The sequence below is a fragment of the Puntigrus tetrazona genome, chromosome 24, assembly GCF_018831695.1.
Source record: "Puntigrus tetrazona isolate hp1 chromosome 24, ASM1883169v1, whole genome shotgun sequence".
NCBI lineage: Eukaryota > Metazoa > Chordata > Actinopteri > Cypriniformes > Cyprinidae > Puntigrus > Puntigrus tetrazona.
In genome coordinates, this window is record NC_056722.1 from 18,943,039 (window position 1) to 18,958,438 (window position 15,400).

At 36.1% G+C, this 15,400-nt stretch overlaps 1 long non-coding RNA gene across 2 annotated transcripts in view; it reads right to left on the bottom strand.

Annotated features, from left to right (window-relative positions):
* The window catches only part of LOC122330063, a 66,238-nt gene that overhangs the window by 11,702 nt on the left and 39,136 nt on the right, over positions 1-15,400 (bottom strand). Inside the window, exon 3 of one of the 2 annotated variants that reach the window (XR_006247973.1) lies at positions 14,526-15,025. The exons of the other annotated variant lie outside the window; for it this stretch is intronic. This is a non-coding gene — a long non-coding RNA (uncharacterized LOC122330063). Of the gene's footprint in view, positions 1-14,525; positions 15,026-15,400 lie in introns of those variants that run through there. 2 annotated transcript variants of the gene reach the window in all.

The following is a 15,400-nucleotide window of genomic DNA, read 5'->3' on the forward strand; positions in this document are numbered from 1 at the left end:
TAAGTATTTTATATCCCTGCATATCCATATTGCTTCACATAGTATGCATGTAGCATAAAAACTTAAAAATATCCAATTTACTTGTTTCGATACCCCTATAATTGGCTCCTATCTGTTGAAGAAAAATAAATAATAATTATTATTATTACAAATACGTATTTTTACACATTCCTAACTTTAAAAAGTCATTTGACAGCCTACGCTTTCAGACCCATGCTAACTATGCTAATGTTACATGTATTTTTTCCATGACTGCATATCGGCAACAGCGAACAATTCCTTTGGAGCATCTAATCTACAATTTCTAAACTTGCAATGCATTCATATACATAGTCGTATAATATCAGTCCACCACACAAACAAACGTAACACCGCAAGCGGCGTCCGGCTCAGCCCACACAAGTTCAGTGTAAACTGCCTTATCAGGCAGCAAGCAAGCACCCAGGGTCTATCAGCACAGTGTACATGTCCACAGCGTACACCCTAAACACCCCGCCGTCTGTCTGCCCAGGTCTGCAGTGTGTCACAGCACGTGAAAACACTTTTCCATGACAGGTAATGTGTTTCCAGTTAAGCCCCTGTCCACTTAGCGAAGGGTGGAAATGAATCAGCTCACGAAAGAATCACCTCACAGTTTAGAGCAGCAGCGGTCCATCTAACAGGCGGTCGAGGTGTGGCACAGGGGCCGCTCAGCGCCCTGGGTAAAGGCCCCACATTGCCAACTGTTAATAGGCTTAAGCCCGAACCCATTGTCTTTCATCATGGCGGTGGGTCTGCTTGTCCATACTGGCCTGCCAGACCAACAGTTTTCACACGTATGTATAGTTGGAAAGAAGTGGAGCAGATGTGGCTTTCATCTCCCCTGACAAAGTTTCTCTAGAAATACAAACACTCCCAAAAACTAAGTTTAATTCTCTGAGGCAGGGTATGATCCATTTTTTACAGTGGGCTCACCGCGTTCACAATGAAACAACGACCCTACTGTTTGGCATTGCAGTCTGTATTTATTTTCAATCCATCCTTTCTTCTTTCTCTCATCTTTTAATTAATTTTTTATCCCCTGCGTGCGACTGGAGCCCCTCGCAAGCCCGGTCTCCTGTTGGGACGTTATATTATTCTCAAGCGTAAATGAAGACAAAGAATTTTTCAAATCACCTCCAGTCAAGCACCATGATTTGTTTTATTCATCCTCGTCCAACCCCTTTTTTCCCCACATCCTCTTGTCAATTTTGCATGTGTTGCCTGGTGTGAAGCCCTTCTCTGCTGTTTGTCCCACATGAGGGCTGTAACTTTCATGCCGCTTTAGCATGCAAGTTCGCTGCCGATCTCCCTCTAGGTCAACGTCTCCTTTGGTCTGAGGGCAAGCGTCCCGTCTACCTGCATCATAAGCTGCAGAAACAACACCAGTCTCCCCCCCCCCTGTATCACATTGTATTCAGTTTCCTATCCCCTAGGAAGGGCATATATCATTCCATAAACACATATGAATTCCATAACCCCCCCACCCCCATTATAAAACATATTAATTATAAAACAAATTTCTGAGTTTTGTATATGCTCAACAAAGCATTTGATAGAAAATACAGTAAAAACAGCAATACAAAAATACAGTTAAAAACAGCAAATCTGTGAAATATTATTTAAAATATTATAAAATGCAATTTATCCCTGTGACGGCAAAGCTAAATTTTCTAGCAGTCATTGCTGCAGTTTTCAGTGCCACATGGTCCTTCAGAAATCATTTTGATATGTAGATTTGGTGCTCTAGAAACATTAATATTTGAAATCGAAAAATTTGATGTTTTTTAACATTATTTGATTAACAGATGGGTCTGTTATTATTTGATTAACTTTCTGTAACTTCTCTGTAACTTTCTGTAACACATTCAATCAATTCAATATGTTTTGTTGAATAAAATAATTTTTAAAAGTACCAAGCTAACATTTTTTCTCAAAGTCCATTTAGCTTAGTATTATTTAAAAAAAAAGAAAACTAGACAGGACAATATTTAATTTTGAAAAGTAGTTTTTTTGTTTTTTTTTTAATTCTTACATTTCGAAGCAAAGACCAAAGCCCTCTTGGTAATTCATAAATCATTAAGTCAATAATTTAATAATAATAAATTAATACAGTATATATATATATATATATATATATATATATATATATATATATATATATATATATATACTTTTCTTCTTGCTAAATATTTTTACATATATTTTCGTTGTTAAATATTTAAAATAACCTTGTGTTCTTATCTTTGCACAGAAATTGGGAGGTGGTCCATATTTATAAGTCACTTTGACAAAAGAAATTTTACCTTCCATTTTAGAAATAAATAAATAACTAAACTGCACTTGCATTACATAGACTTCTGTCGTGGTGGGACCTACATAGAAATCTAGATAAAAACTAAAAAAAGGGAGCAACATCTTACATCTTACCCAACTCCTCCCCTACTGTTCCAGCTCTTGAAAACATTGTTTTCACTTTCAGTAAGCTGCGCTACTGCATCAGCCGCCAGTAATACACTTGTGTTATCAACACATACAAGAGTTTGTAAACTTGACCTTGACTTGACATTTAAAGCCCTTTCCTTTGGTCTGGACTTGTTTTCAATTACAGCACCCTGTAAAGCCCCCCAAAGTGCCAAAATCAAACGGGTCTCCGATGTATATTTCTGAGGTTGCTCGGCCTGCTTGACACATACAGAACGTAAAACAGGTACAGATCTCTCAAGCTCAATGGCAGCAAAGACAAATGTACTTCACTGTACCAAATCATCTAAATGAACGCGCCTTTTATTTGTGTTATCCACACAGGAAATTAAGATTTTTATTCAGTTTAGATGCTCCGTTTAGAACAGGATCTTCACACAGAGATGTAATTAACTCTTTGATTGGACATTAATTGTGAACAAAACTGAAACGTCTAATTCCTTAATGACCTGCTCATACGATATGCTCCGTATTATAAGCCAAGCTGTCTTTCGTAATTAGCACAAAAAAGCACTGTGAGATTGTGTGGAGTAGCTTGAGATCTAACAACTGAGATTACTGACCCGATTAATCTCTAACTGATGAATTATTCCCCATTATCTGCTTCTTGCTAATTGCAAAGTCTAAGGAGTTTATTTAAACAAATTAACTAATTGCTCTCCCTGTTTTTCAGCTGCCGGAGGGATGATAAAATGTAAATGAGAGTCATTACCGATTCTTGGCATCTATGCAGTGCTTCATTGCCTTATCAAACTGCTTTTTACAATGTATGACAAATGCACTCTAATAATTTATCTTTCCTGATCTTATTAAAGTTCATTGATTCCAGGCTCTGATTGCAATGCTGGGCTGGCAACTGTTACAAATGCATCTGAAAGTGACCGATCAAGAGAAATGTACTGCCATACTTCCATCAGCGTAAAGGTTGTGGGTCTCACGGCAAAGTGAAAATGGCAGACACCTTCTACATGGAGAAGAACAGACCTTTTGTGCACGAATGACCTAAAGGTTGATGAATTTGCCTTGTTTTTTCTCATCTGTGCGGCGGCATGGAGACGGACCTTGCTTTTGTGTTTTATGAACGGATGAGTTTTAATTAAATAGAACTACCTTATCCGATTTCCATGAAATACAGCTTTATTTCTTTTTCTGATGTACTTCCTTTTGAAACAAGTTTGACAGATTTTCTTTTAAACAGCCTGAGCTAAGATGTACTAAGATTTTGGATTTGATTGTATAAAAAACCTGAAGCATTTTTATTTTTATCCCATTTTACATTCTTATTTTATTATTATTATTATTTATATCATTCTTTTTTATCCTTTTATAAAGAATAAAAGATTGAATTTCATAGGTAGAAATAAAAAGTAAAAATACACAGTTAAATACACTGTCCTTCAAAAGATTTTTTTTCTTCAAATAAATGCTTTAGAACTTTCTATTGTATATAGAAGTCAATAGAATCAATAACAAAAACAATTATCAATTTCTACAAAATAAATAAGTAGAACAGTTGTTTTCAACATTGATAATGAATTTAGATGCTTTTGAGCACCAAATCAACATCATATAGCAATATAATAATAGAATATTGTATATTTTGTAAGGATTGTGTGACATGGAATAAAAAACTGCTGTCAGTTCATATTAATATGAATTAAAAGATCACACTAGAATAAACAGCCATGTGCAAAAAGTAAACTTTTTCACGTTCCTGGGGCCTTTAAATATCCAAAATTAACATGCAGTAAAAAAATAAATAAATAAATAAATAAGCTAAAGGTGTGCCCTATTTCTACCACCTTACCCATATCTAAGCAGCCAAGAAGCATCCTACAACATCAAGGTTTGTCCCAGAGGCCATGAAGATGCATAAATTAGATATAACGTACTCTAGGTGACAAAGTGATGTGTTTTACTGACCCAGATCCACCTTTGCTCAGCTGGAGCTGGTCATAAACATCTCGTGTATGCGCACCCATAATCAGCACACATCAAAATCTGTCAATATCCCAAAAAAAAAACAAAAAAAAACTGTGAGATGACAGGGTGACATCATGCCAAGCCTGAAAGAAAACAGCTGTTATGTAAAAGCATAATTCTCCATTGGCTGATTAGTAGCCGAAGGGTGAGGTGTAAAGATCCCCATCGGATGGGAGAGCTCAGAGCAACACACACGATCAATATTTCAATATGCATTTAAAAGGTCCGGGTTGGACCTCTAATCAGGATTACAGGGCGCCTGAACAGCATTACCCTCAACAAATCAATTAACAAATGATATGTACTCCATTGATACGTGTTCATCATCCGGCTTTATAGAAGATCGGTCGGGCTGCCTGTCACATGCCAGACCAGTCACGGGCCGTTTTGTACCAGCTCAGCAAGCCCTTATCTCCTGAAGCCGGCGTCTGTTTTATAGACTCCAGCCATGGTCCAAACAACGGCATTTCCATGCTGTGCCTGCTGGTGTACAATCAAAAAATGTCAGCTTACATTGCGCATTCTTATTCAAATATAGTCGAGACAATAGGGTTGATTTCTGGATGCAAGGCCGTGAGGCCCGGCTAATCCTCTCTGGGCTGTGTTACGCTTTAACGTCCCGATTCACTTGAGTCAGATGGGACACACTCAAGGTCTCATCACCTCCCGGCAGCCCTATATTGTCACGTCAGTACTGAGAATTAATTCTTGACTCGGTATTAATTGGCTTAGCTTTTAAAAGCATTTAACACAGTCTGTTGCGTATGTTAAATACAGCCAGACTTTTAAAAGAGGGACAAACCTGTTTGGCCAGGTTAAAAAAAAAGCAACAGCTGGACTTTTGTTTTTTGTTTTGTTTTTTTATCCTTTTTTTTTTTTTTTTTATTCCAAGCAGGGAAAAACTAAACGGAGGAGGACATGCAGATAATCCTCCCCATGCGGTCTAATCCCTGCCAGCTCGTCTGAATTTAGAGATAGGCCGAAGCAATAAGAATCCCCATTTCTAGGGAATATTTCATAGTTTAATACGATAGATATCTGGGGTTTAATGTGAACTAAAATATCACCGACAAACTAAACTGAATATTTAAAGAAAAGAACGGATTGATAGCTCGTGATTGTGATATGGGCTAAAACTTCATGGAAATGAGTCTGCACAGAACTGCATTGCAAGCACAATAAGTTGTAAGATGCACTTTAGTTCGTTTATGTGTTGAAACTTTGTCTGCATATCTGTCAAAACAAAAAAACTTCAGAAAATACTGAAATTACTGACAAACAATTACTGAGAAACTGTTGACATCGTCTCGCACATACCACGCATCTGCTGCATAAAATCAACTTCAATGTCTGAAAGCCACATTAGCGCACTAAGTATAATGTCGCTATATACTTTTTCTATATTTATTACGTTTTTTTTTTTTTGTTTCCCAGAGATGGACCACAGTATGTCCCTTTTAAAAAGCCGCTACAAACAAACCAAGCAATAAATCTATTGTCAGATGTGCATCTTTAGCTACACTAAGTACAAACTTTTTATTTACCATAATAGCTTGATGGTTTTGGTCTTATAGCATATGCCCTTCCTTCAATTTCTTTTTTGTGAAAACATATCAATCCAATCACTCCTGACCACATTAGTTTTGCATGTAATTTTTCTCTAGTACAAAAACTTGTCATATAATAATGATCTAGCTATCACCTAACTAACATATCACAACCATGCCAGCTGTCTGTCTCAAGTTAGTTTTATTTAACAGATGTCAGGCTTAAAGATGAATCTCTGCTTAAATCTTACAAATTGAACTTTGTGTGTTTGAGTGATGGACCATTACAATCAAATCAATCAAAATAGTAATTTTTTTTCTGCTATATGGCCTAATTCAGATTTATTAAGAAGCAGAATACATGTGCATTCGGTCACTAATACCTCAGCAGTAAACATGGATCAATATGGCTTAATCTAGCATTTGAGATCTCACACAAGGATTCTAGCAAGGACCAAAAAATGAAATAATGCTTAGATTGACCTTTGAGGAGCTCGCTGATCAAATCAGGATTCAGCACTGGCCAGGCAGAAACTTTATTTGCAGGTCAGGGTGAATACTATTAAATACCCAGACAAAAATGACCTTGACTTTTTGATGTTGTGGTGTAAAGGTCGAGAGCTTGGCTACTTCAGGCTCTTGAGCGAAGACAGTCTAGGAGTAAATGTGGAGAATGCATTAAAAACTGCAAACGCATGTCGTATCAGCATTATAAGTAATATTGTTCCTTTATAGTCTCTATGCTATGCCAAACATTGATTTGATTTTAATTATTTCAAGCTATATGAAATGAACGAAGGGTGAGATCAATCAAGAAAAAAAAATGTTTGACTACAAAGAGACTGCGTGTTATTGGAGGGGAGCTTTTTTTTTTTGACCAAAAAATAAACTTGCAATGGATTCTTTTTTTTTCTCTCTGCAATGCTGTTAGGTCTCACTGCTCACAGGGAGGCTGAAACAAAATTGCATGTTTTCACCACTGCCTACCACCCCGTCTATCTCCCCCCAAAGCAAATGAGGCCCAGACAGGAATCAGCAGAGGAGATTCACACCGCATGAATCCGTAATACATCAACACCGGCGCACCACCGGCAGCCATGCTGCTTCAGAAATTGCATTTTACACTTGTGCTGAAAAAAAGGAGCCAGTGGTTATAAAATAGCTAGAACTGATAACATGGTTACAGAATGATTCGCAAATCTTTATCATGATAATGTCAAAAAATGATCACAACATAAAGAAGTTTTTAGTTTTGTTAGTCACTCATAACATACAAACATTTATTACAGATTTGAGTTTATTAAAAGATGCTGTATTCGGTTTGGTGTATATTTTGAATGCATGCTTGATATGGTGTGACAGCAAAAAAAAGTATAAAACAAACAAACAAAACTCTTAAAAACAAAAAACTTAAACTTCTCTTATGTTATTTATAACTCTAAAAATGAAGATACATTTTTCTCATATTATTTGTATGTTGTTGTTTTTTTATATATTTGCTATGTCACACCATATTACTTGTCAACTACCCATTTATATACACGAGTAAAACATATGCTGAAATATACACATACTGTTTACTTTTATTTAGCAAGAATGCAATTAATAATGTTACTAAACGTTTTTTTCCTAAAGAAATGTTGTTCTTTTGTACTTTCTCTTCTCTTCAATTTACGCATTTATCTGCAGAAATTCTGCATGTTAGAATGATTTCTGAAGGACCGTGACAGTATTATGAGTCAAATTCAGCTTTGCCATCATAGAAATAAATAACATTTTAAAATAAATCGAAAATTCGAAAGTTACTTATCAAAATATTTAAAATATTAGTGTTCTTATTGTTTTATGATCAAATTATTTGATTGTTTTTCTCATTTACAACAGATTTTTTCTCTAAGAGTTTTAATTTTTTGAAAAAATATAAACAGTGCAAGACATCTATTAATTAAACACATTTAACCATGAAAAAATAAAAATTAAATTAAATATTTAAACATTTTAATTATCAGGTTTTTTTATATATTTTATTCTGCATATAATAAAATTCTTCATGTGAACATGCAAATGCATTCGAATCATACTTTAGTGTTCGCAAATTGCCCCCATCACTCTTACGTCCAGCTGGACGTTTGTTTCTCATCTCAAATAACAGTGGCACTAGTCAATATCCATATACATCTACATTTAAACAATGAAACTATCAGGTGAGTAACAGCGGCGGGACAGCAAGTCAATACGACTATGAAAGATCTCCAATAATCAACACAATTAAAGTCACGGCATCTCTGATACATCTGCCTGTCTTACTGACAGCGGCTGCTTTCAGTCACTGCATATCAACCCTAAAGTAAATCATCCCTCCAAATGAAACCAGCATTATCACTAAAGAACACAACTTTATCCAGACCTGCCTTACAGTGCATATAAAGAGAAACGGACAGCGGTTACCAGCGCAGCGCAGTCTTCATGCATTATCAATTGATAAAATGAAGCTCATAAATCAAATTTGAGGGACAAAAATTCTGAACTGGTTGGCGCACATTAAGATGCAACCAGACTGATGAAAATGATTAACGTGGGGGATTAAAATATTGACGTTTCTACAGAGTGGTTTGCCACTATAGAACAGGCTTCTCGGTTTCATTTCCTCAGCAAGATCCCTGTCAACGACTGTGTGGCACTGTTATAGCAATCAATGCAAGTCTGGCCGACAAACACAGAGTTGTATTTTCTATCCCTGTTGCCATTGAGCATCTGTTCAAAGTGAGCTATTATACGGCATCATGTATAAACATATTAGCAGACGGAGAGGGGAATAAATCTGCTCTCTTTTCACTTGCACACATTCTATTTCCATAATACGCTTTATTAGATTTTTTTGTGTGCACGTCTGAGTTTTGGGTGAACATGGCGTCCCCTCCAGCACAGGCACTTGGAAAGGTCAGTCCCAGGTCAGGGCCAAATTGGCAGTGCACTGAGGGTACAAGCATTACAGCTTGCAAATAATGCAGGAAAAATTAATTAATAACAGTGAGTGCTTTTAAAAATCTTGGAGCATGCAGAGCGGGATTTTGGCATTTTTATTAAAAAACAACAGGAAAAAAAACAGCCTTACCATAGGATTTTTTGTTTAAACACTTTTTCTAATATATTGATAAAGGGCAGTAAATGGTAACCATTTATTTAAAACAAAAAAGGTATGATATAAATAAAAGTGGATTGATTTTTCTGAAGGATAAATTGGTTAATAAAATGTGGTTCCATCAAAACACCCTAACACAGTAACACAGACTTAACCAATAGGATGAATTTAAGGGCCTGGTAATCTGTTGCTGCACCCAATAAAAAGACATGGGGAGTGGTCATAATTTTTTTTTTTAATAGCTTGAAATCAGTAACGTAGCTTACATGAACTAAATGACAATGATGACGTAGAGAGCCCAAATGGAGTTTATTTAGAATGATGACCTAAAAACATAAACATAAACTAAGAACTTAATCCATGACATGAAACCAAACGCAAACATGAGTTTGACTTGACACTAAACAATGGCTTGGAACAGAATACGTACAAGATAAAACAACATGGCAAACATAAGGGCTTAAGTACAAAACTCTGGGTAATCACATGACAAACAACCACTGATTTGATTCTTATCCTACTATCATAAGCTCACCGAGAAAACATGCCTCTACATGCAAAGTTGCAGGTGCAGATCACTGAATAATAAATATTTATTTTGTGCAGTTTATTGGCCAAATATTATGTCATGATCTCAAAACACTGCATGATTTGTAAAGTAACATATTTTGGTGTTTGAATCATATAACCAGCTTCATATGTACAATGTGGCTTTTCTAACATGGTAAACTTGCTCAGTAGCTCACCTGGTAAAGATTTCGGAGTTTGGACATGTAGTAGGAAGCTAAAATTGCATAGCTGCTTTGGCAAACATTTTTATTTCAAGTTTCCATTTTTAACAATCAATTAGGTTTTGAGCTGGGCTGGGCGATAAATCGATTTTATTTGAGTTTACGTCTGCTTGTTTGAATGAAAAATGTTTTTTCTTTAAAATCAGCTGATCCTCCCCATCGAAAGAAAAAGACATGCACTACTAATTCCTTAAAGGTAATAAATACGAGATGGATAAATATGTAAACCAGATTTTTTGAAGGCCATAATCACCCAGACCTAGTCTAGAGTAGGGTTTAGTTTACAGTAGGTGTTACAATCTTTTTATTTCTTTTATTTTATGAACTGCTGCTATATGCACAATAACCGACACAATTAAAAACACTTTGCCTATCTTTTTCCATTAAACTAAATGCTTTCTCTTTTTTTTCGCAAAATATGTTCTGGTTTGGAAATAGGTTACTTCCACACACACACACAAAAAAAGAGACTTCAGACAAAATTCTAGAAATTGAAAAACTACATGCTTTCAAAATGATTTATTAAATAATTAAACACATATTTATTATTAAAATATATATACAGATGTTTCTAGTAGGCCTAATTATACTGATGTGGATGAAGCTCATTTTCAAACTGTGCTGGCCAGTGCATCAGACACATGTCAAACATTGAGCTGTTTGATACGCTGAGATATTTTAACGTCTAATTAAGCTCATTAACAGCTGATTAGCGATTGCCTTGCCCGTGGCAAAATAGGGCCTCCCATCATTTGGCCGACTTGAGTTAGCTGGCAGGGGAATAGGGCGTCCGGAGCTTAACAGGCCTGCTTTTGTCCACGCTGACAAGCAACATGAGGAGGCCAATGCTGTTTTATTAATTAGTCCCTTTGAAAGTTGAGCCATGTGGCTACACACATTACGACATTTGTGAGGCTGCTCAACGCATACACACTTTTCCATCTCCCTCGCTCTCTCTTTATTTCTCTGTGAACGACTGAGGGCTGGTAGCCAATCATTACAGATGAGCCATTCTTTCATAACGTGACCTTTGTGAGTCTGCTATTTTCAAGCGCCGCCCCTGCAATGCCTACATCTACCAGGCTTTCACTTTTAATTAAACGCAAATGAGAAGTTTTGCTTTGATGAAAATTAGAAAAACCTTAGGTCGTGCTCGTTCGTTATATTCAACATGTAAATAATTAGCTTTGTTTTGCAATTGGTGCCTGATGTTGATGCAGCAGACCCGAGGCAAAGACGCTTTTGTTTTTGCCGCGGCTCGCCCTTGTTTATTTGCAGATAAAACCAATGATACTATCACACATGTGAGATTATGTTTTGACAAGACACACGTGCGGGGAGCGTTCGGTAGCAGACGAGCTCGGGATTACGCGCTAATGTTAAATCTACATATGGTACAAGCAAAAATCAGCTTTAATGGGTCGGCAAATCCAAACTAATAGAGATTATTTCTAAGCTGATGAGAAATTAATACTGAATGTGAGGCTGGGTTCAAATTGATGCTTAGTTTGGCTCGTGAAAATGAACTACAATACGTTCTGTCCTCGTTTTGGAACTAATTCCAGTGCGTGTTTAAAAACAACTGAAGAGAAACAACAAAGACAGACTGAGCAAAATGAGTTATTGTAAATGACATGGTTTCATATTTTTCCTATTAAAATTATGAATCAGTGCATTCCATCACAAATACAGTCATGGCAATATCATAGTGATTCTCAGGGTCATTTAGAGACATTTCTTTCCCTTTTTTATGCTTGTCTGAACTTACATTCGCTGATATCTCACATCAGCAGTTGCTCAAGACCTGGGGAATCTCCTAATTGACTTCTCACTGAACAAATAATTAGATGAGTTAAGTCATTAAGAGTATAAGATGAAGTGGTACCATGGAGATCTCGGTGCTGTATCTTTCAGCGCTGGATACCAACCCGTCCTTCTGGACGAGCAAATCTCTTCTGTTTTTCTCACTCTATAAATGCAATGGAGTCAGATCTGATAATCAGTCCCGTTTGATCCACAGTAAACATCACAACAGCGCAGTCAGAAAAGTATGTCAGCGGGCATTATTTTCATAATGGCTTGCATAAGAAAAGTAACATGTTAAATCCGCTGGCTAAAGCTGTAGTCTGTCTGACTGAAACAAGACAAAACAAGCACAAAAGTCAGACAGCACAATCAGACAAAATATGGTTCAAATGTAAAAAAAAAAAAAAAAAAAAAAGGCAAGAAAGAAAGTGCAATCTCCCAAACAGCACTACAATAATATATAGCGTGACCTCAGAGGAGGTAGGAATATCAGTGCTAGATATTGCAATGCTGAGAAGTCGCCGTGGGATGTAGCCATAGGTGGGAAATTGACTCAGAGGGCAGCACACCTGCTGTTCATGTGAAGTCCAAAGCCTCTTTGCTCAAGTACCGACTGGCCCAGATCAGATCAACAGCAGCAGGACAACCGGAGCGGGGAATATATTCTGATGAAAGAGTCGCCTTATCATTTGTAAGGTGGAACTAGTCAAATCTTGGGTGTTCTCATCAACACTAGAAAGAAACGTGTTGTTTGGGGTAGTGCTTCCCAACTGGTTTTGCTTCAGGACATAGATTTTACATTGGACATCAAGTGGCACCCCAAACACATGAACAAAATCGTATCATACAAGAGTAAACAGAAAAAGTCACGTTTGTGTGAAGTTCTAGCTTATTTCTTGCTTCTGTCCAGTGATGGATAAATCTATAGTTAAAAAAAAAAAAAAAGATTCAACTCAAAAGTCATCCAAGGTGCTAAAATTTGTATTATAAAAGTAAAAGCTGGAATATATAACAGCATAGAGTCAAATTAGATAATTATGCATGATTAGTGATGCAACAATTTTCAATAATTATTTTAATGTTATGGCGAGTATTAAAAATCTAAAACTTTAAAACACTATTTACTATAAATAATACAAAAATCGAAAGACTCCTAATTAAAATGGGTTTTTTTTAGTTTGTAGTCAGTTGTCGGTTTAGTCATCACAACATTATAGAGTACAGTATGAAAAAACATTTTTGCATTTTTATGTTTTGACAAATATCATAATTTAAATTGTTATTAAATACAAGTTCGTACATATTAAAATTAAAAAAAAATCTTTTCAAACATGCATGTAAACATTAGGCATCACAACATTAGAATGTACGAAACTGATATTTAAAGATTTTCTAAAAAAAATTACATTTAAGAGTTCAAGTAAATGATTAGTGTTTTTAAATCTTATCATTAGAAGTCATATTATAATAATTGTATCTACATTTAAAAATAGGGAATATTAGCATGCACAGTTAAACTTACAAAATCAACACAAATTACATCCAATAAATTAAAAAGCATGATGATAAAATGAACTGCATTCTATTCTTTGCATTTAGCACAGCTTTGCCCCTTTTTTTTGCGGTGACACAGCAGTTGAGAAGCACTGGTTAAAAATACATATCTGTGCATTAGATATAATTTCTCAGAACGAGTGCAAAGGCTTCATTCTGTCTAATTTGGCCCTTTTAGTCAATGTTCCCACTTCACAAGGGCTAAAGTCATAACCTAACTAGTAATCTACATTATTCTGTGCTGTAGTGGAAACTGAAATTATCAGTTATATATAACACACACACCACAATAGATTGTTGGCCATGTGAAAATCATGAGCATCCAATCACACAGGAACTATAAATCATTGATACGAGTCAATCCTGAGCTCTCTTTTGCAACCACGTCTGGCAAAACACACAGTGGACTTCAAGCCTCAGTTCAGGCAAAATGGTGATGGGTGAAATTTAAAAAGCCATAATACAGTAGAAGCTTAGATTGCACAAGTTATACAGTCAGAAAATGATGAGAAAATGCTGCTCTGAATTTGTACACTGGCAGGCTGAAGAATCCAAACCCCACGACACAGAGATGACTGGAATGGATTTGATTAATTTTATCTGTCATTAGCGTTCGCTTGAATAATACATTAATACTCGCATAGATGTGGGAATTGTGCAAACACAGCCAGCTGTCTAATTAAATATCAATGAAATAAAGTTTCTGCCCATCGATATCACACACAAGGCTTGTGCATTAAACATGTTTAGGGTTGATGACGATCACGATACAATTCAACCACAATCATAACTTTTGGCTCATTAATAACAAGTCATTTATCTAAAATGTATGAGTAAAAGGGTAAATAATAAATCAATTTTTAGTTTACTGAACTCTCAAGTCTCACTTGCAGATTTAGTTATGATCTGACAAAGCAAAAATATTAATATTATTAAAAAGTGAAGACCGAAGACCTTTGACTTCAACAATGCATTATAAGAGAAGAAAAGTTCCAGTAATTATTTTAATGTTATGTCCAGTCAAAATAAATAATTTAAATGCAATTTTGTCTAAAAAAAAAAAAAAAAATCAATCATTTAAAATGTTACATATTAATTTACACATTATTGTGAAAATGTTATGACCACTAAGTGACGAATATTAAAATGTTATTTTAATTTATTTATTAAAAAACAATATCAAATGTTAATTTAGGCAGCAAAAAAGTATAATGTTCAGTATGACAATAGGTATGTATTTCGAGATTTGAATCATTTGAATAACAGTGCACAAACAAACAACTGTGTAACTAAATATCTAAAGTATGATGTAATGTTTCTTCCTATCGATGTTTAGCACTGATGATGATTACAGCACATTTTAAACCTGCAGCTTATTAATTACAACTCGTTCTCGAAAAATTTCATGAAAACTAATGGAATGGGAAAAGACCAAATCAATCTTTCATTTCCTAGACTTCTACTCGAGTCTAACTCTCAGATTTAGTTAGGATCTGAAACGAGGTTTAATTTGTGTACGCCGTTAGGACAGCGGCCTGTCGCAGAGCCCGAACGAGGAGCAGAAACAAACAATGAACAACCATAATCTGGGGCTTGAATCGCAGGTCACCGGGGGGCTGCTTGCGCTGCCTCCCAGTAAGTGTTGTGATGTCAGCTCCTTTACACACTCGCCATCCATCTTACTGAAGCAATGGAGTCCACTGCGAAAAAAGAGAGAGGGAGAGAAAAACAATGGCTGAACGTATGTTTAGGGAAATAAATGAAATCTGAGGGTAAAGTACTCCTCCCCAGATGCGAAATTTTTGACACCGAAATGGGAAACAAATGACGTAGGGGCCCCGCTAGGCCACAGCAAGACAGCTGGGGGAACAAATGTCCTCTGATCTAAATGCCCTCTGGTTTTAAGCGTCTAACCTACGAGCATTACGCCGGGGCCCGCTAGCTGCAGGAGAAAGGCTAACGCAAGCCATTATGCTCCTCTGCTCTTTACCTGCGCAATAGAGACGAGAGAGAAGACAATGGAGCTCATCTTCGGCTATCCACACAGCACCTGAAGCAGAGCATGTCTTATTCCT